The 22101-nt window shown below is 38.3% G+C and overlaps 1 pseudogene; it reads left to right on the top strand.

Annotated features, from left to right (window-relative positions):
• Positions 1 to 6721: 6721 nt before the first annotated feature.
• Positions 6722 to 22101, top strand: part of LOC125868467 (uncharacterized) — an 18591-nt pseudogene continuing 3211 nt past the window's right edge.

Below are 22101 nucleotides of genomic sequence, written 5' to 3'. Positions count from 1 at the left end.
CGACGGACTTTCTAACTCAATTTCCAGCCTTATCTCCTCTAGAATTGAATGACTTCCTCAAAATTCTCCTAGATTCATAAACCAAACACCATTCCAATGACAACCCACACAAAACTCTATCAAGAACCACACTCATTCGCAAGACCCTCAACTCAAGAACTCAACAAGACTCCATTCTTAAAGAATGAAGCAAAACCCTCAAAAACTCTTCAAGAGTTCAAATAATTTGACTTCAAGAACGAATTCATGGAAAACGTTTACAAGGTTGGCATGAGGGAGAATAAACCCAACACTATGAAAGCTTACATACCTCGAAAGAAACAAATTTCTTGTCGAAAATCCTCGAAACTCGATGAACGGTTGAAACTATTTTCTTTTTCTCCTCTTCAACATTTCCCAAACCTTCTAAATTCTTTTGGAATGTTTTGAATTGACTTAGTTTGATTATTTCCCTTAACTTGGGTGGTTAGAACATGTTAGGCTAGTGGGGAAAGGAAAAGACCAAAAAAAACCTACTTAAAACTATGAAAATGGCCTAAATAAGAGAGGCTACACTCAAATGAGCATAACTCCTTCATCCAAACTTGGAATTTAGCAAACTCAGTGGCATTGGAAAGAGGACTCGAAGACATTCGATTTGATACCTCATTGGACACCTAACTAATCATGTGCTAAGAGTTATGGTTGTTCGAAGTTGACCAAAGAATAATCTTATAGAGAAATTCAATTGGAAGGAAAGTTTCCAACTCAACTTTATGCTATGGAATTTTAGCGACCTTAACATCCAAGAAAATTTTTAATCACTCAGCACATATCTTATTCACCATAAAGAATGACTCGAGTGTTAACTTAGAAATTTTCGGGCTGTAACAGTTTGGTATGAAGGAAAATGTTTTCCTAGAATATGTTTTCTCTTATTTTCTCATGTTTGGTTAGTGAGTGAGAAAATATTATCTAATAATTAGTTGGTGAATGAAAAACATTGTCCAGAAAATATTATTTATATTTTGCTAGAAAGTAAAATATACCTTTTAGGAAAATAGTTCCTGACCCAAAAACCAACCTTGATAAACAATTAGGGACACAACCCTAATACCCAAATTTAATGTGACCCTGATGACCGATTAAAGATTCGACCCTAACACTAGACCCGGAACCTGACCTCAACTTTTGAGTCGAGACCCGATAGTCAACATAGGACCCAATTTCGACCTCGACACCCAAACCGGGATACGACCCCAACGACGGGTATGGGATCCGACCTTGAGATCCAACCCAGTCCATGACACCAATTCCTGCTCAGATTCAAAAACTCGAACAAGGATCTGACTCCAATCCCAACACTCGAACCAGATCACGACTCTAATGACTGAACAGGGATCCAACCTTGAATCTATACCCAAGACCCAACTTCTAAATTGGGAACTGATCCCAACTTTTTACTTGGGACCGACTTTCAAACATGGAGCTAACCATGAAACCTTACTTAGGAGCCAACTTTATGGCCGATCCAAAATCAAACTCTGACTTCTAAATTTAGACTGGACTTTTGAACCTAGACTTGACCCTAATATCCGACTTGAGATTCGACCCCGACCCCAACACTCGACCTAAGACCCGACCTAGACTCCTGAGCCATGACCCGAATTTCGATCGTATTGCAAACCAACACACCCGACCCAGAACCAAAACCTGACACCTAAATCTAGACACAATAAAGAGTGGTAGATTTGCACTCATTTGAGGCCTATTTGTCTCAACAATTAGTGTCTTCAATGCCTAATTAGGTCCAATTCTATTGATATTTTGACGAGTTACAGCTATGCAGGCTTAAGAACAAGGCAAGGGTGAATGTTTGAAAGAATGACTAAAAATGTAAAAAGAAGTGCAAACTATATATTGATCATCACCAAACAAGAAAGGCGGATTGCATAAAGGGCATGACCTCACAAAAATTGACAGTGAACAATACTTGCATCTATCGAGGTAGGTCGGCGAACTCCAAATGAAAAGGCGATGTACCAAATGAGAAAGGGCGAACATGTCGACCATCACCAAAATCAACGTTACAAGGAGAAAAATTGAAGGCTTGAAAGGAGAACTAAGGTGGTACTTGGCGATACAAGAAATGTAAAAGGCATACTCGAACGAGCTCACCAACTGAGGTTCAAATACCAGAAGCCTAGAGCAATAAAAGGCAAGATAAAGAGAAGAGGGTGATTCACCCAATGCGATATGTGAGCCCAACTAATGTCACCCAATAGGTCATGTATTGAGTTTTGGGCCAGATTTTGGGGAAAATATAAATAGTTCAAAAGAGAGAGAAACTAGGGGGTTCAGAGTTCGGAGTTGAAAGTTCACGGAAGTTTAAAATAGTTTTTGGTGTATGAACAAGTGAGAGGAAAACAACACTTTACCTTGTGAAGGTATCTTTCTAGTTTTAGGGGTTTTCAACTTTTGTTTTCTAAATTGACAAATTGAAGTTTTATTCAAAGTGGGTTTGTTTGTAGTTGCTTAATTTCATGTTACCATGGCTGCTTTCATCAAAGGTATAATATCTTTGTTTTTTTGTGATGGGCAAATAAAACCCCAAGATCTAGGGGTGCGATTATGGGGTTGGGTGTATATTTAATGTAGTGGCTATTGTGCGATGCTCTATTTTTCTATTGTTCATACATGAATTTAGGCTTATTATCATGGGGTTAACTTATGGATTAAGGTTGCAAACTTAATACCTACTTCTGAACTCCGGTTGATGCTCGAAAGAGATTGATTGGAGTGGTAATTAGTCTGATACTAGCAAATTAGGCTAGATGTCTGTAACTTGCTTGAAAATAGAGGTTAGGGGTCAAATTTATTTGCCCTATTTTTGCATCAAAAGAGAGAATAGATTAAGGTGTTGGGTTGTTTAGTATAGCATATAGATGAGATCGAAAAGACATTCTATGAAAGGATGCTATGAGATCGAAAGAAGATTAGCGCTATTGAAGATGACCTAGTCTATTCATGAATGTTCATCACTAAAGAGCAACACAATTACCCATATGTGACATTGATTTCCAATCCCCGCACCCCTAGATTTCTTGTTACTTCTTGGATCTTCCAAAATTTTAGTTTAATTGTGATCATTGATAACTAAATCCTTTTGATAAATTGATGGAATCATCTACCCACTTGTTTTTACTATTACAAATGAATGATTTTACAATACAAAATGGTTTGTAGAATTTTCTACGATATACCATTTTCTGTGGGATTCGACCCGACTCTTATCTAGGTATTTTTATAACGACGACCACTATTTCTTTTAATTGTTTTTAAAGAGTTTAACTGTTATCAAAAATGGTGGCGTTGTTAGGGAATGGTGGTTGAGAATTTTATTTGAGAAATTAGTTTGTAAATTTGTTTAGTTGTAGTAGATTGTTGTTTTGCATGGTTGTTGGCTGATTTATAGGTCTAATTTGATGAGTGACCAAGGTAGTGTCAACGATAGTCACTATGGTCAAAACAGCAACATGGGTGATTGGAATGATATACATGTGAATATTGTTCAAACCACGGGAGCCATCCAGATACCTCTCACAACTGGGAGTGTTGTGTTTTATATAACCGATACAATGCTACAGTTGCTCCAACTAAGAGGAATGTTTGGGGGTTTAGCTCATGAATATCTTCAGAATTTGGTTGAAGTGTGTGAACCGTTTGTGTTCAAAAGAATCTCACAAGAATCCGTGTGGTTGAGGTTATTCTTATTCTCTTTGATGGGTGAAGCTAAGAGATGGTTGGCAAAATTGTCAAATGGCTCTATCACCTCTTGAGAGGAGTTGAATGAATCCAGCTTTCTTGAAGATATTCTTTCCCCCTCAAAGATTGTGAAACATAGAACCCAATCAAAATTTTCAAGTGTATTGGAGGTAAACCTCTACATTAGACTTGGTTGTAGTTCAAGAAACCACTTTTGCATTGTCCAACACATGGTGTTCCAAACAATTTGTTGTTGCAATACTTCTACTACAGCTTTTATTCAGTCAATAAAGGTTTGGCTGATCAACTAGTCGAAAGAGGATTAATGAGACAACTGTATGACGTGACAACTTTTTTGTTAGATGATATGACCAAAGTTAACTGAGTATGGCATACTAGAGAAGATCAAGTGTATAATCTACAACAGAGTTTGAGCAAAGAACATATTGAGAAGGACAATAAATGAGATGAAACATGGCTTAAATGATGACCCAACTCGATTTAGTGTCAAAACATGTCATGGGACGTGGACTTAAATCGGTGAATGCGGCTGGGACTAATAGTAGGAAGTGCCCAAATGATGCCAAGTTTGAGGTATTATACAATAAAGAAGTTCAATATTTGGGAAACCAAATGGGGGGTTCTCACCAATATTACCAATGACAAGATAGGAACCAAGGTTGGAACTAGGATCGAGAAAATTGTTGGAAAGATTGGCGAGGCAGAAATTAAAGAGATAAGGAAGCTGACAAAGATAGATATGTTCCTCCCTATAATCGTCAATGACCAAAGGACCCAGCTAGTCCAGAAGGTAAGCGAATCGAGGAAATTCTCACAAGGATCTTAAACAAGGTTGAAGGGTCCGACAAAGTGTTGAAGGAATTAATAAATGAGTTCTTAATTTTATCTCAAATGGTAACCTCTGATTCGGTATCTATGAAGCAGTTGGAGACCCAATTGTGCCACATATCCATTCATTCCAAGGCTAAAGGGAACATTACCTAGTGACACCGTCCGAAATCCCAAAAATGAATGTCAAGGAAATGGGAATGATGTAGTGCTACGACGTTAGAAAAGGATCTTCTTGGGAGGCAACCCAAGTCTTTAATTTTGTTTATTGCTTTCAATAACGTGTGTTATGAGTGTAGGTTGAAAATGTGAAAAAATGTACTCTATTTTGGCGATCAGAGGTCCAAAATTTGATTCGCTAAAGTACACTATGCAGAATCCATTGGGTCCGCTAAATGAGCATTCATGCTTGGTATTCGTTCAGGAAGTTTTGGTGAGCTTCAGCTCCAGTTGGCGATCCATCGAACACACTCGGCGATGTTAGTCGTGATCAGTGAGTGTGTCTGATATAAAAAGACCAAGGGTCTTTTCAAATACAAAAAAAAATCATTATGCAATTTTTGAGCTCTTTCATTCCCTTTTGCTTGCAATACCTTGTTTGAGTGTGTGATCATCCTTAGTGTGTGATTGTTGAGTGCATTCACTTGCAAGATTAGTCGACCCAACCCTATTCTTCTCTATTTTCGAGTTTTTCTTTCTTGTGAAGTTGATTTTTTATTTTCATTTTGTATTTTGAGCCTTAAATTGTGCTTTATATATTGTCTATAAGCCATGTGATGCATGTGATTGTTTGATTTCAATGGGTAGTACTATAATGATCGTATTGAACTATACCATGAATTAATTGCTTGAGTAATTGACTAGAAATTACTAAAATCGATTGTGTTGGTTAAATATTGAAATTAAACCCTTAAATTTAGTAGGTCTTGGTTGAATTTGATGTGGGTGAAATCTGAGTAACCCAATGTTGACCGATTGCATGATTTTGCCCAATGATAGATAGAGTGTCGACTTTCTTAAGGGCAAATCATTAATTTAAGCAATACTTTGTGATAATTAGGGAAATCTGAGTACCCATGGGTAGATAAGCATGTAGGTTGATTGTAATGATTTTGGGAAGCTTGATATTGTTGCACATATTGGGTTTGTCTATGAAAATTAAGCTCTAGGTTGAATACCTTCTGCTTGGCGGGCTTGTCTTAGCTTGCGAATAAGGTTGGGTGAATCAGCGAATAAGGCCTTCTTGAGTGAATATGTTACCTTAGGCACTATCCCATGCGGCGAGGTTGTCTTAGTTCTCCGAACCCACTTGGTGAATTGCCGAGTGGGAGTGCACATCACCCTTGATGTTTGTTTCTTTTTATTTTACACTGTCGGTTTCAATGGACTTGACTCCACCCATTATGCCTGGATTATTTGATAATTACTTCTGTCTAATTCGGCGAGCTCATCGAAGCTCACCTATCTTGTTAGGTGATCCGCCTTCTCATTAAGCGAGCCTCAAGACATTTTGGAATTGTACTTTCAGTTGAGTTTGATTTCAACGAATCTTCACCGATTTTATGTTTTAATACTTGTGTTTTGTAGATTATAGCTAAGACAAAGAGAAAACAGGCGGTGACTTCAGACACAGAATTCGACAGAGACTCTCCTTCTTCCCCCTATGTTGAAAAAAAAAAGGGCGTAGTTATCCATGAGCAATCGGAGGCTCCTCGTCGATCACAACCTACCACCCAACATGCATCTACATATGAAGTTATGCAACCCATAAAAGGGGGTTGCAAGAAAAGAACAGACATCTGATCCAAACTGGTGCAACCTCCACCCACTCAAGCACCAACATCAAGGGTTCTCCCAATCTTAGCTCCAAGGAGCCTAAATAGGCTAAAGGAAGTTGGAGAGCATACCATCTTAGAGGAGAAACGAATCTCCATAGATCATGTCTTGAGTGACTACCCTATGATTTGGGACATTATTCGGTTCCATTGTTTCGAGGGTTTTACAAGACTTGAAAACCCATATGTTCTATCGTGGGTAAGGGAATTTTTTTGGCCAATGCTCAGGCTTTACTGAAGAAAAGGAATGGCACAATTTAGAAGCCTGTGGAGGAAATATAAGGGCGGGGAAAATGGTACAATGTAATGCGGATGAAATAAACAAAGCCATTGGAACCCCTTCCACTCATGCTGATACGTACCATATCCGGATGCGCCAAGAACTAGATGTTTTGAAGGGGTGGCTAGACTCATTGATATATGATGGTTCTCCATCGTGGATGGCTAATGGTACAAGAATCGAAAAGAAATATTTTAACATTGTGGCCCGGTATTTGTTCAGGTTAATAAGCAGCAATATAATGTCGTCTCAAAATGAATCTGCCCTCTGGCATCCTAAGGCAGTACTAGTGGACACTATAATCAAAAGGGAGCAGATCAATGTTGTAACAATTATTGTCAAGGAGATGTTGCTACGGGCCAGGCAAGAGCAGACCTCCCTTCCATCCCTAGTCTTTATTACCCAGCTTTTAAGAAAGTGGGAGTTCCCTTTCGGGAGAAATCTGATGTACGGGTCACACCAGCCTCTTCCAACGACATCCGATAGATTAAATTTGATTACTTATGGGATGAAGTAAATCGGAGGAATCTTCCACCACCAGACACCACGCCTGCAGTTGATCTAGCCGCATGGGATTTTGAGGCCACCACATCTACTCCTTCTATGGAGCAGGCAAGTATATCTTCTACTACTGTGATTGTTGTTGTTATACCTGCCCCAATTCTTACTCCCTGTCAACCTTGACCCAAGCCTTAATTCATCAAATGGGCAGTCTTGCCCAATCTGCAGATGTTAGAGCCGCTAGACTTGAGAAGGACATTTCTGAACTGATTGATGGAGTGATTGAGTGGGTGATGGCCTCTTTGAGGGAGAGGGTGACTAGATGTGAAGGGTTGATTGAGGCCCACAATGTGAGGTTGGACAAACTGCTAGATTAGAGGCCTGAGAGTAGGCCAAGGGTAGTTTCAATGTGATTGACTCCATGAGAGGTGAGTTTCCTACCTTGCAAGCGAACGTAGTCAATATGAGCTCTACTGATAATTCGATGTAGTGGGGAGATGTTCCCCTACCTGATGCACCTGCATCCATGCCACCGATGATGCCCAAAAGTGAGCCTATTGTGAGTGCGTAGAAGAGTGAGATAGATGGGAGAGTTGCTACTGAGGATGCTATTGATGATGATGAGGGGGTCGATGATGATTTGGTCAATGAGATGGATGAGGATGAGGTGAGGAGATAGATGAGGATGAGTATGGTATTGCATAGACACTCACAGAGTTGCGGGACACTAAGGAGATGATTGTCCAGGCCACCCTAGAGAGATCCCTTCGGGAGACTTCAATAGTTGGTACTAGTGGAGTCCTTTAGACTCCACCATTCCTCCTAATGATGTGACGTGCACTGATGCCACATTGCTTCCTCATGTGATACCATTGTCGGGAAGTGATGTCTCATCTGATGCTACCTTGCCAGAGGCTACAAATGAGAGCACTCACAAGCATAACCTGTCAAGTGGACATTTTGACTCTTTCTCCCGTACATATTACTTTTTCATTGAGGAAACAACACATTTATTTTTGGTGGGTGAGGGCCTTTGTGCTAATATTCTCCTTTCGTCTTTGTATTTTGTTATTTTTATGTTTTGGATGATTGTAGTGTTTTACTTTTGTTTATATTAGACTGTTTCATTTTTTTTTATCCATCTTTTATTTCCTCTTTCATTTTTTTCCTCAATTTTGNCTAATATTCTCCTTTTGTCTTTGTATTTTGTTATTTTTATGTTTTGGATGATTGTAGTATTTTACTTTTGTTTATATTAGACTGTTTTATTTTTTTTTATCCATCTTTTATTGCCTCTTTCATTTTTTTCCTCAATTTTGCAACTACCCCCATGAGTTTTGAAAATTGTGAAATCCCTGAGTTTTCATTGATAATAATTAGAGGATCGATTATATTCAATATCGATGTCTTGAATAGTACTCATGACGAACATGATGTATAATGTTGGTGTTGCAAGAATGTAATTGATGTGGCTGCACTTTTCAGTGATCTCTTTGAATCTTTTGTTGACTAGCTGCGTTGTGATGTGAGCCTTGCAATGAACATTACACGTATGTTTTTTATCTTTTCGGGCTATGATAAATGAGGGTATTCAAAGTGCCATGTTTGGTGAGATTTTACTTGAAAACATGTGTGTGGAATCCTAGAATTTTCCTATTAGTCTACTTGTCTAAACCTTGGTAATTGTAAGGCGTGATCTTGGGTAGCAATTCTAAGAGGGAATCCAAATTTCCATATCTTTTGTGACTACCATGTGATGGTGTGCATCCGTTTGAGCTTAAACCATTTGTTGACAAAACCAAAATGAAACCTCTTGAGCAAAATTGTCCCTACCTTCTCACCCAAAATCCTTTTTGAAGAACTGTTAAGTTTGAATATCCAACTTAGGTCAAAGGCCTAAGTTAGGGATATGAAAAGGAAGGAGGAATAAAAGCCAAGTAAAGGTCAAAGAAAGATGAAATAAGACTTAACATAGTAGTTTGTTATAAAAAGAAGGAACCCCTCCTTATAAAAAAAAGAGAAATATTATGATGAAATTTGTTTGAAAAATGGAAAAGAAAAAGCGAAATTGATGAAATAAAGGGGATTTCGAATAAAGTGAGTGGAAATTCAAAGTTTGAGTTTCCGAATGAAAAAGAATAAAAAATAACTTGAGAAGAGGTGAAGATGATTGTAACAATGCTTTTAAAAGGTGAAGCCACTAAGCCAAATTGACCATACCTTAACCCTCAGCCACATTACAAGCTTGAAATACCCTTGATATCTTGCATGAACTAGGTTGTGTGATGATTGGAAAATATAGGCAAACCTATTGGATGAAGCTTGCATGTATTTCTCTTTTGAGAGAGTGAGAGTTGGATTGATTCCTTATTTCTATGTTGATTTGTTTTTGAGAGCATTGAATCGTTCTAGATGTGAGGACACTTGAATGCATTTGTTGAAACATGGTCTTGCATTAGAGAAGAAGCTACATTGAGCTTGAGCTTATTTTGAAATCGGCTAGTCATCATTTGAAGCTCTTTTATCACAATTAAGTGTAGAATGTTGTTGAGGATACTTTTATAATGACACTTGATTGTTATCTCCCATTGACAACTGTTGTAGACACCCTTATTGAGCTAATTGTGTTCTTCATTTACTTGAAGACAAGCAAAAATGTAAGTTGAGGGTGTTGATAAGTGGTAGATTTACACTCATTTGAGGCCTATTTAGCTCAACAATTAGTGTCCTCAATGCCTAATTATGTTCTATTCTACTGACATTTTGATGATTTGCACCTATAAAGGATCAAGGACAAGGGAAGGATGAATGTTTGAAAGAATGGCAAAAAATGCAAAAGTAAGTGTAAACTATACATTGATGATTGCCAAATAAGAAAGAGAGATCGCCTAATGGGCATGACCTCACCCAAATTGACAGTGCGCAACACTTGTATCTATTGAGACAGGTCGGCATACTCCAAATGGAAAGACGACGCACCAAATGAGAAAGGGTGAATATGTTGACCATCGCCTAAAGCAACAGTACAAGGTGAATAGTAGAAGGCTTAAAAGGTTAACTAAGGTGGTACTCGGCGATACGTCAAATGTGAAAGGCAAAATTGAAGAGCTCACTGACGGAGGTTCAAACACTTGAAGCCTAGAGAAAGAAAAGGCGATTTGAAGAACAAATGGAGATTCATCCAAAACATGATCGGTGAGCCCGACTAATGTCGCCCAATGGGTCATGTAGTGAGTTTTGGGCCATATTTTGTGAAAAATATAAATAGCCCAAATGAGAGAGAAATTAGGGAGTTCGGAGTTCAGAGTTTACAAAAGTTAAAATAGTTTTTGGTGTATGAACAAGTGAGAGGAGAACAACACTTTACCTTGTGAAGAACACTTTCTAGTTTTTAGGGTTTTCAGCTTTTGTTCTTTAAAAATGACAAATTGAAGTTGAATCCAAACTGGATTTGCTTGTGATTGCTTAATTTTATGTTACTCATGGCTACTTTCATGAAAGGTATAATTTTTTATTTTTTGTGATGGATGGCTAAAATCCCAAGATCTAAGGGTACAATTATGGGGTTGGGTGTGTATTTAATGTAGTGGGTATTGTGTTATGCTCTATTTTGTTATTGTTCATATATGAATTTGGGTTAATTAGCATGGGATTAACTTATGCGTTAAGGTTTCAAACTTAATTTCTACTTCTAATCTCCGGTTGTTGCTTGAAAGAGATCGATTGGAGTGGGTAATTATTCTGATACTATCAATTTAGGTTTGATGTATGTAAATTGCTTGAAAATAGAGGTTATGGTTCCGATCTATTTGCTCTATTTCTGCATAGAAAGAGAGAATAGATTAAGGTATTGGGTTGTTTAGTATAGCATATCAATGAGACCGGAAGGAGATTCTATACAAGGATGCTATGAGATCGAAAGATGATTAGCATCATTGAATATGACTTAGCTATTCATGAATATTCATCACTATAGAGAAAGACAATTACCCCTATGTGACATTAATTTCAAATCCCCGCACTGTTGATTAATTATTACTTCTTGAATTTCCGAACTTTTAGTTTAATTGTGACATTGATAACCAAATTCTTTTGTTAAATGGGTGGAATCATCCACCCACTTGTTTTTACTTTTACAAATGAATGATTTTACAATCCAAATATCTTGATAGAACTTTCTACAATATACCATTTTCTATGGGAATCGACCCCGACTCTAGTTGGGTATTTTTATTAACGATAACCGTTGTCTCTTTTAATTGGTTTTACAAAGTACATTTGAGAGTTATCACATGATCTTGATCGTCGATTGGGATTCAACCCCCACACTCTACTTGTGACTCAAATTCTAACTCCATAACCTGGACTTGACACCAGAACCAAACCCTGACATCTTAATTGGGACCTGACTTCAAAACGACAACATGATCGTGAAACATAATGCGGGACATGACTTTTGAAGTGGGACACTAACTTAACATATGACCCGAGACCCAATCATGACCTCAACTTTCGACTTCCTGATTCCTAACTCTTAACCTAGGAATAAACTTCCAAACTAAGATTTGACCCCTGACTCCCTACCTGGGATCCGACTTTCGAATCAGGACCCAAACTCGATACCTAAACTTGATGAACGATCTATGATCTGGCCTTGAGAACTGACTACAAAATTGAGATCTGACCCCAATTCCCAACTCGGGACCCAACTTCCTAACCAAGACCCAACACCAACACCTGATGCGAGACCCAAGCCTAACACCTAACCTAGGACTCAATTTCTAAACTGTGATTCGACTTCAACACCCGACCCCAGTAATTAATTGGGGACCCAAGCCTGGCACCTAACCTAGGACCCTGTAACATCCGGTAAGTTGAAATAACTATGAAGAGGCTTAAAAATCAGAAATACTCATTTTTGGAAGGAATTCAAAAATCTGGGAAATTGGTTATGTGTAGAAATCAGTGAGTTTTGCCAACTTTGAGAAGTCATAACTCCTATCTCAGGATGAGTTAGGAGTATTTCCAGTTATTATTGAGAATCTTGTTGAATTATCTTTCCAACGCCACTGAGTTTGCTCGATTCCGAGTTCGTATGAGCGAGTTATGCCCTTTGAAAGTTGGGCAGTTGGCAGGGAATCCGTCCGGAAATTTTAAGGGCATTTTGGTCTTTTCCCTAGCTATTTCTTTTGGGGTTATATTGTGGTGTTAGGCTGATTTTTGGATCATTTTGGTCCCATTTTAAAGAGTGAGAGCTAGGGCTTGTGAGTGAAGAGGAGAAGAAAAGAAGAAAGAGGAGATCAAACAAGTTTCCGTCGAAGATGGTCGTGGATATCGTCGGGGGTGATCCCTACTAGGTATGTGAGTTCTTAGTGTTGGGTTGATCATTTCCCCCACACACCAAACTCATTTTTTATTATTGAGAAAAGATTGGATATGTTGTTGAAGTTGTTTGGTTGTGTTGTTAATGTTGTTGATTGTGTTGTTGAAGTCCCTTGTTGATTTGGGCATGTTTCCGGTTGTGTTTTGGGTTGAAATCTATGGTATGTTGAGGGATTTACGATTCTAAATGTTTGGGGTTGGAAACCTTGGAGTTTAGAAGGTTTAGAGTTGGAGAAAAGTAGAGTTTTCTGGGGAAAGTGGAGGCGCGTCGCGCCTGCTAGCGCGCCCCAAAAGAGCTTCTGAGCTTTCTCCCTTGGGGCGCTGCACCTAGCAGAGTGCCAGCAGGCCCCTTCTGAGCTTCAAGGGTTGGTGCTCCGCGCCTTGCAAAGTGCCAAGGACGCCAAGTTCCCCCTTTCTTTTCACACTTTCTCATGCATGTTCCTTGGTATTGTACCTATGTTTCCTAGTCGTTTCCAACACCCCAAGGTACGTTTAAACGTTAAGAACTCATCCATAACATGTGATCAAACACCTTGAATCCATAATTCCAATTCAAGGAGAGTAGTTTCCAAGCCAAGTGAAATTAAGAGTTAAGTCTAGGAGTTAAAGAAGTGAGTCAAAGTAAGTCTCTAAAGCTTTTCAAGAGTTTTTATTGAACGTTTTAACTTCATTCTAAGGCCCAAGTTGCAAGTCAAGCAAAGTATATAGAGTTTCAAGTTAAGTCAAGAACATAAAGTTGAGTTCATTTCTCAAAGTTATTAGGGAACTATGTATTCCCAAAGAAGTTTTAAAGAAATGTTATTACATTTAAACAAGGTTGGAAACTAAGATTTCCAAAGAGCCTTCGGGCTAGTTTTTGAGTAATTATCTCAAATCAGTAGGAAGACATATGTTTTAAAAGCATAAGAGTTAGTACTTTTTTAGGAGTAGTATCGAGCACCGAATTGGGGGAGCGTTCAAAGAACACATAGCCCCCATAGAACCATGTTAGCCACCATGGGTAGAAAAGGATCATACTTTTTAGATGAATCCTTTTCCAGATAGACTAGTGGATCCATCAGGAAGTTCATGTCTTATACCTTTGGCCAGGTATATGATGCTCTGGCAGCATGAGGTCGATCGTTGTATCATCACTATAGCTCTTATGTGATGGTTGTCGGTCAAAGAAACTCCCACAGCAGTTATTGTATTTTCATACCAGAAAGTATTATATTTTTATATACATCAGTTCATTTGTATTTCTATATACATCTCAGGCTTATTATATCTTTGTATACACACAGAGTTTATAGCATGTTTTAAGCAGTCTTTCTTTATATTGCACTTGTTTTAAAATTGCCTTATATTGAAAGAAGTCAGTCAGGTTGAGTTGAGTTGAGCCAGGTAAGCTATTCAGTTTCTTCCAGATTTCCTTCTAGCCTATGTTGCTTAGTTTTCCAGCTCGCATACTCGTACATTCAATGTACTGATACCAGTTGGCTTGCATCTTATGACGATGCAGATAGAGGTACCCCAGATCAGCATCCTGCACATCGTTGATCTAGCTGAGCACTCCAGAGTCAGTGGTGAGCCTCCTTGCATTCCGGAGGACTCAATTATTTTGTGTTCTTAGTTATGTTTTATTAGGGTGTTGCGGGGTCTGTCCCAACATCCATCTCAGTATTTTAGAGGCTTCATAGACAGTTAGTCAGTTAGTTTTGAGTCTCTCATCTATGTATATATGTAAATATTCTATTTTGAGATTCGAGTTGCCTTTGTGGCCAGCTTATATAAGTTAAGTTGTTTTGTAACCTTGCATTTGCATTGAGCTATTCTGTTGAGTTAGGTTTCCGCTGAGTTAAGAAAGCCAGGTCAAGGGTTCGCTTGGGGCCAGAAATGGTCTCCGGGTGCCGGTCCCGCCCAGGGTGTAGCCTCGGGGCGTGACAGACCCGACCTCGACTCTCAACCTGTAACCTGACTCTGACACCCAACTTCGAACACCACCCCGACACATGACTCAAGATTCGACCATGAATACTTAACTAGAAACCGACACTAAATTTAGATTCTACCCCAATCTAATTTGGGACCCAAGAGTTGGGTCTCGAATCAAGGTCGAGAGTTTGGTCCCGAATTGAGAATCAGGAGTCAAATTTTGAATTAGTATAGGAAATCAGTACCCGAGAATGAAAGTTGAGGTGTGAGATTTAAAAAGAATTTTGGAAAATGTTTTCCTTATTTTTTCGAAGGTAAGTCATTTTCTTAAATATGAGGAAAATAAATTTGTTTGGAAAACATTTTTCAAAACATTTAAGCCAACCAAACATGAGAAAATTGAAAAACATTTTTTAGAAATTATTTTTCTTCCTACCAAACAGACCCTTAATGATTGAAAATATGAATAATTTAAAATTAAGATTTTCATTAAGTGCAATTAAATGAGGGCTTAGTAATATCGTGTTTCTGACCTACAAATTTAGTTATGCTATGAAAGGAAAAGTAATTATTTTTTACAAAATCGATGCACATGATTGTCTTCTATTTTCATAGTACAAAGAGTTTTGAATTTAAATAAATAATATTAGAATTTTTACATTATTTTTTTTACATTTTTATCTAATAAGTGATACTCCCTTTGTCCCAATCTATGTGACACCGTTTAGATTTCTAGATTCAAACAAGTCTATGTTTCACCGTGAATTTTTCATATATCTTTTAAGTATTTTGAATTGTCAATTATTGTGACTTATATTTATTTTTACGTAGTTTACAAATATATAAATTTCATTTCAAAAAATTTGAAGATTCTATGCGCAAATTCCCGATCAAACTTAAGCTATTCGACTCTCGAAAAATGAAAAGTGCCACACAAATTGCGACAGAGGGAGCATTTAACAATTTGAGAATCAAATGAATTATTTTAATGAGTCTTTGTGAGTTTGCTCTACATTTTATATTTTCTTTATTTAGATATTTAGTTTTTCCGTTGCTTTTTGTTTTGTGTAGTATGCTATATATTATCTCAATTAAGTTTAAGTATGTTGTATCATTAAGTTATTCTATCTTTCAAAAAATATAAATCGCAAAAAAAAAGGAATAAAAATAGAAATATAGTGAAAAATATGTAAAAAGACAATATTAGACACCATCTTCTTAGGTTTTATCGACACAATATGGAGTAATTTGAAAATTAGTCTAAAAAATTTCAGAACCAGGCGGCGATATTCTCTCGACTTCTCCCCTTATTTTTTAGAGGGTGAAATTCCTTCTCCCCAACTCACGAAATTTTAGGGCTTAACTGAACCATTTCCCTCTTGTCATCATCTTCCATATAGAGTAAGTTGTCGGATTACTAAAAAGGTTAGTAATTTGTAAATTTTTATTATTATTTTTCATACAGTTCATGCCCAAAATTGTTTGTGATATGTTGATATCTGGTGTAGGCTTTTAGTAACTAGCATTTAGGGCTATAGCGACCAACAATGGCTTTTAGCAAGCAGAACCTCTGCTATTTAAATAGCAAAATTTCAGCTTCAGTCAACTTCAACCTGTAATTTCTTGATCTTGGGATCTCCGATTGAGGTGATTAAAAGTGTTAAGGGTCCGTGTTGATCGTGGCTACACGTTGGAGTGTTTCAGAAGTGTTGGAGGCTCTCCGTTTGAGGTATATTCCGCCTGAAGGGGCTATCATCTCTCTTTTGTTTTTTTTCCATTGATGCTTTATTTGCATTTGGTTTTTTGTGTTGTTCCAAGCATGGAATCGAGCCCCGTTTTGGGGCACAAGCTCGGTAAGGCATTTACGACCTTTTGATAGAGTCAATTTTGGGATTCACGGTGTGGGCCCCATATTCCCAGTTTGACTTGATTGTGAGTCTGTTTCCCATTGTTGCGATTTTAGTGTCTAAACATTTGTAATTACATTGTGATTGAAAAATTGATAGCTTGGCGATTTGGAGGCCTTTCGGAAATGGATAGCTCGTGTATGGTGGATTCAGAGCACTCGTGATCGGCTTTGAGGTAGGCTTCCGTATACTTTCTTGATATAACTTCTTAGATAATGTCTAGTATATATTTCATGTAATTTTGGATTGTATTTTCTAAATATTTAGCTTGCCTCTTGTTATTCCATCTTCTCTTGATTTAGTAGGAGCGTTGGGCTTAGTCTGGGTGTTGAGATTGTTGGTTTCCATTTTTGCCACCCTTGTGGTGTGTTTTAGTTGTGATGACAATACTTGTTTGATAGGTGTCTAGACAAGCTTCTCCCGATTTGAGTTTTGTGTGTTGTAGGGCCTAGTTGGCTTAGTTGTGCGTCGTTTCTTTTGTGTAGTAGTTGGGAGATTTCTAGTTTTCAAAGTTGTGTGTTGAGTAGTTGGCCTCCTTTAGTCTGGTAGTTTATTTTGGTTGCTTTCTCCTTTTTCCTTAGTCTTTTCTCGATTGTGGAGTTTTATTTTTGCTTGCTCGGCTCCTTTTGGATTTGTCTGCTTCTTATGGTCTTGGGGTTTGGTTATTGCTAGATGGAAGTTGGAGGTGTGATCCCTTGTTGCGCCTGGATTAGTTGTAATGTTGGTTCTTTATTGCTGTATTGATACCTCTCTAGGCTAGTGTATGATTTAGAGTATTCAAAGGTGGTTTATATTCTTAGCTTTGTTGGGAAATGGAAATTTGCTAAGAAGGTTCATCTTCAAAATGGGGTTAAGGAAATTCATTAAATCCATGAGTTGATTATAGTTCAGGATGTGTGGTTTGCTTTATCATGCTTGGTGGCTTGCGTAGTTCATTATTAGGATTTGGTACCTTGGTCCACTATCAACTAGTTGACTGTGTTAATACGCCACATGTCGACTTGGTTTCCCTCTGACTGGATGATTGGTTTAGATTCGTGGTAGCAGAGTAGCTTGAGGACTCGTAATGTCCATTCCTCAATAGTTCGTTTGCTTGGAGTATTTCCTTGGAGCTGGGCTTTGTGCAAACTTGTCATTCACATGATGGGTGTCCTTTGGATTAGCATGGTTAGCTTCAAAAGGTTGGGTTTCAGCGTGATTTGTTGGTCTTTGAGATCAAAAGGTAAACTTTGGGCCTTGCCTTAGACTGAGTTCCTTGTTTTGACAATTATTGTTCCTCGATGTTCTTGTGGAACTTGTTGTCGAAAGGTTAAGTTATGTCAGTTTGAAGAGAAGATTGAGGTGGTGCAGGTGATGTTCAGGACGACTAAGGACCGAAAAATGCTCTTGATCATTATAAGGTGTTAGATGTGGAGCATAAGGTTAGCTTTTCAATTTGGGAGTTGGGTTGCATCTATCGTGGTCCTGCGGTTGCTCTATTCTATGGTTTTGGTGTACTTCTGGTCTACTCACCCAAAATTGATTTGGAGGAGTTTTTGGAGTTTTGAAGTGAATTTGAGAATTTTCCTCTTAACCTAAGTTCTGTAATGGCGTTGTTTGATTCCAGAGGGTGTTTGAGGGTTTGGCGGAGCATGCAAACTCAATATCCTCGTCTTTTTGTGTCTTTAGGCTATGTCTATAATTCTCAATCTATGTTGCACAAAACTATGAAATTGACCAAACCAAGAAATAGAATCTGGAGCAAGATGAATATGCTAAGCTGAAAAAATAAATGTGAGAATATTAGATAAGAGAATTGTATTCAGAAAGAGAGAGAAGAGTTATTTCACTAAGCACGAGGATTCTCATACAAATTGTATATATGTAACGACTAAAATGAATCAACTGACTATTGTTGCAACTAACTTCACTATAACAACTAAATCCAAACAAACCAACATATTCTTAACCACTTTTGCCACCTCAACTAATCAATTATTTAGCTAATTTAATTTCCATTTACTTGCAACAATCCCTTGCAACAATCCCCCTGACATAGAGCACCCTTGACCTCTAGGGTTAAAAGAAGGAATCTTGTGTTACAACTCAGTGAGGAACTCTCACGTAGCATGATCTTCAAGGATACCTGTCCATTTTACTAAGACCTATCTAACAACTTTGTTGCCCCTCTTCACTAATCTTTTTTCCAACACAGTCTCAAGAGAATGAAAATAAGGAATGGATAAGTTAGACACTAGAGGATGGGTGATAACCAATGGTAACTCATGACACCTCTTCACACATGGAATGTATTGCCTATAGACCAAAGTGCCAATCTCAGCATTAATAGGGTAAGGCCCAAAATACTTGGTTTCAAGCTTATTAAAGGGCCTAATAGATACGAAAACTTGTTCGTAAGGCTATAATTCCAGATATACCCCTTCTCCAACAGTGAAAGCCTTGTATGATCTATGTTTATTTGCTAGATCCCTCATTCGTTGTTATGCCCTCTCTATATGAAACGTGATCAACTGTGTGATAGCCTCTCTAGCAACCAAGGACCTATCCACCATGTCAACAGAGAACTCACCAACCAAATACGAAAGGTGTAAGAGTGGATTTTGACCATAGAGCATCTCGTAAAAAGTACCCTTAATGGTAGTGTGATAAGTAGTGTTATAATACGCAGACCCCTCCTTAGGACAATCAAATCAAAAACACCTAAAGTAAGTCCCCAATGTTCTATTAAACACCTCTGTTTGACCATCAATTTGGGGATGGTAAACAGTATATTTTTTAAGTTGGACCCCTTGTAGAGTAAATAATTTCTACCAAAATAAACTAATGAAAACAGGATCTCTATCACTTGTCATAGTTACTACCATGCAACTTAAACACATTGTCAAGGAAGCTTTGAGCAATTGCCTGAGCAAGGTAAGGATGTTGTAGGCTTATGAAGTGACAAAACTTGCTAAGTACATCTACTACTACCAAAACAACTTCCTTTCCGTTAGACTTTGTAAGTCCTTCAATAATAAATCAAGGCATATATTTGTCCAAACACCCTCAGGGGCATGTAATGATTATAATAAATCGGGTGAAGTAGCAACATCATGCTTATACTTCTGACAGATATCACATCTGCTAATGAAGTCCCTATTGTCTTGAATAAGGCCCTTCCAATGAAAAAGTGATGTATTCTCCTAATAGTGGCATTCATTCCTGAGTTCCCTCCTTGAGGTAAATGTGTCATAACTCTAAAATAGTTCTTCTGAAGGCAAGATCATTTCCCATCACAGGTTTGCCTTCCCATCTCAATTGCTCACTACACCAAGTATACGACTTGTAAGGTTTCACCTGCAACTTGGCTGTCACGCCCCGAGCCTACACCCTGGGCGGGACCGGCACCCGGAGACCATTTCTGGCCCCAAGCGAAGCCTTGGCCTGGCTTTCTTAACTCAGCGGAAACCTAACTCAATAGAATAACTCAGTGCAAACGCAAGGTTACAAAACAACTTAACTTATAACATCTGGCCACAAAGGCAACTCGAGTCTCAAAATAGGATATTTACATATATACATAGAAGAGAGACTCAAAACTAACTGACGGACTGTCTATGAAACCTCTAAAGTACTGAGATGGATGTTGGGACAGACCCCACAACATCCTAATAAAACAAAACTTAAGAATGCAAAACAACCGAGTCCTCCGGAAAGCAAGGAGGCTCACCACTAACTCTGAACTGCTCAGCTGGATCAACGACGTGTTGGATGTTGATCCTGGGAACCTGAATCTGCATCGTCATAAGATGCAGGCCAACTGGCATCAGTACATTGAATGTACAAGTATGTGAGATGGAAAGCTAAACCACATCATAAGCTTGAAAAGAGTACAAGAGAACACTTACCTTGGCTCTGTTCGATTCATGAATAACTGAACTCAATATATAAAGCAATAAGACATATGCAATATATAAAGCTTGCAAAATAGTGTAAAAAACTTAGCTCGTTAGTGATAAAATAATAACGACTCAACTTTACTTATATAAAAGTAATATAACTTTAGTGGGAGATTCTTTAACCGACAACCACCACTATGAGCCCTAGTGGTGGTACAACATTTTACCTCACGTTGCCCAATGACCATCCTATAACTTGCCGTGATATAGGACCTTNGAGAACACTTACCTTGGCTCTATTCGATTCATGAATAACTGAACTCAATATATAAAGCAATAAGACATATGCAATATATAAAGCTTGCAAAATAGTGTAAAAAACTTAGCTCGATAGTGATAAAACAATAACGACTCAACTTTACTTATATAAAAGTAATATAACTTTAGTGGGAGATTCTTTAACCGACAACCACCACTATGAGCCCTAGTGGTGGTACAACATTTTACCTCACGTTGCCCAAGGACCATCCTATACCTTGCCGTGATATAGGACCTTATTTTTTCTTAGTGTATCCACTAGCCTAATCTTACGTGATCATCTAAAAAGAATGATACGTCAAGTCCCATGTTGGCGCATGGTTCTTATGGAGAGTTGAGTTAATATGAACTCGTGTCCCCAATTCGGTGCTCAATACTACTCCCAAAAATACTTTGGCTCATAAGTGCTTTAAACACATCTTTCTTTAGTTGAGATAATTACTCAAAACTTAGCCCAAAGGCTCTTTTGGAAAACATGGTTCCCCTCTCACTCAAATGTAAAACATTTACAAACCTCTTTGGGAATACTTAGTTCCCTAATAGCTTTTGAGAAATGGACTCAACTTTATGCTCTCGACTTAACTTGAAACTTGGGACTCTTTACTTAACTTGGAACTCTATATTCTTTTCTCGACTTGAATCTCTAAACTCTTTTCTTGAATTGAAACTTGAACCTTAAGACGGTGTTAAAACGTTCGATAACGACTCTTGAAAAGCTTTAAGGACTTGCTTGGACTTACTTCTTAACTTTACTTGACTTGACTCTAACTTCACTTGACTTTGATACTAACTCGCTTTGAATTGGATTATAGATTCAAGGTATATGATCACACGTTTACGGATGAATTCTTGACATTTAAACGTAACTTGAAGTGTTGGAAACAACTATGGAACATAGGTACAATACCAAGGAACATGCATGAAAGAGTGGGGAATGAAAGGGGTAGATTGGAGTCCTTGGCGCTCTGCAAGGCGCGGAGCGCCAGCCCTTGAAATTCAGAGGGGGCATGCTGGCGCTCTGCTAGGCGCGCCGCCCCAAGGGGGAAAGTTCAGAACCCCTTTTAGGGCGCGCTGGCAGGCGCGACGCGCCAACCCCTTGCCCAGAAAACTCGACTTTTCTCCCTTGTTTTGCCAACTCTAACCACCCTTACTTCAAGGGTTTCAACCCCAAACACAAAGGATCATCAATCCCTCAACATACAATAGATTACAACCCAAATACACAACCGAATCATGTCCCACGACCAACAAGAACTTTAACAACAAAATCAACAACATCAACAACACAACCCAACAACTTCAACAACATATCCAATCTTTTCTCAATAATGAAAATGATTTTGGTGTGTGGGGAAAGGATCACCCAACACTAAGAACTCACATACCTAGTAGGGATCACCCCCGACGATATCCACGACGGAACTTACTTGATCTCCTCTTCTTCTCCTCTTCTCTTCTTCTTCTTCTCTTCTTCACTCTCAAGCCCTAGCTTT

This window comes from Solanum stenotomum, chromosome 6 (genome assembly GCF_019186545.1).
Source record: "Solanum stenotomum isolate F172 chromosome 6, ASM1918654v1, whole genome shotgun sequence".
In the NCBI taxonomy this organism is placed as follows: domain Eukaryota; kingdom Viridiplantae; phylum Streptophyta; class Magnoliopsida; order Solanales; family Solanaceae; genus Solanum; species Solanum stenotomum.
Note: the sequence above shows the minus strand (reverse complement) of the source record. Positions and strands in the feature narration are given on the sequence as shown.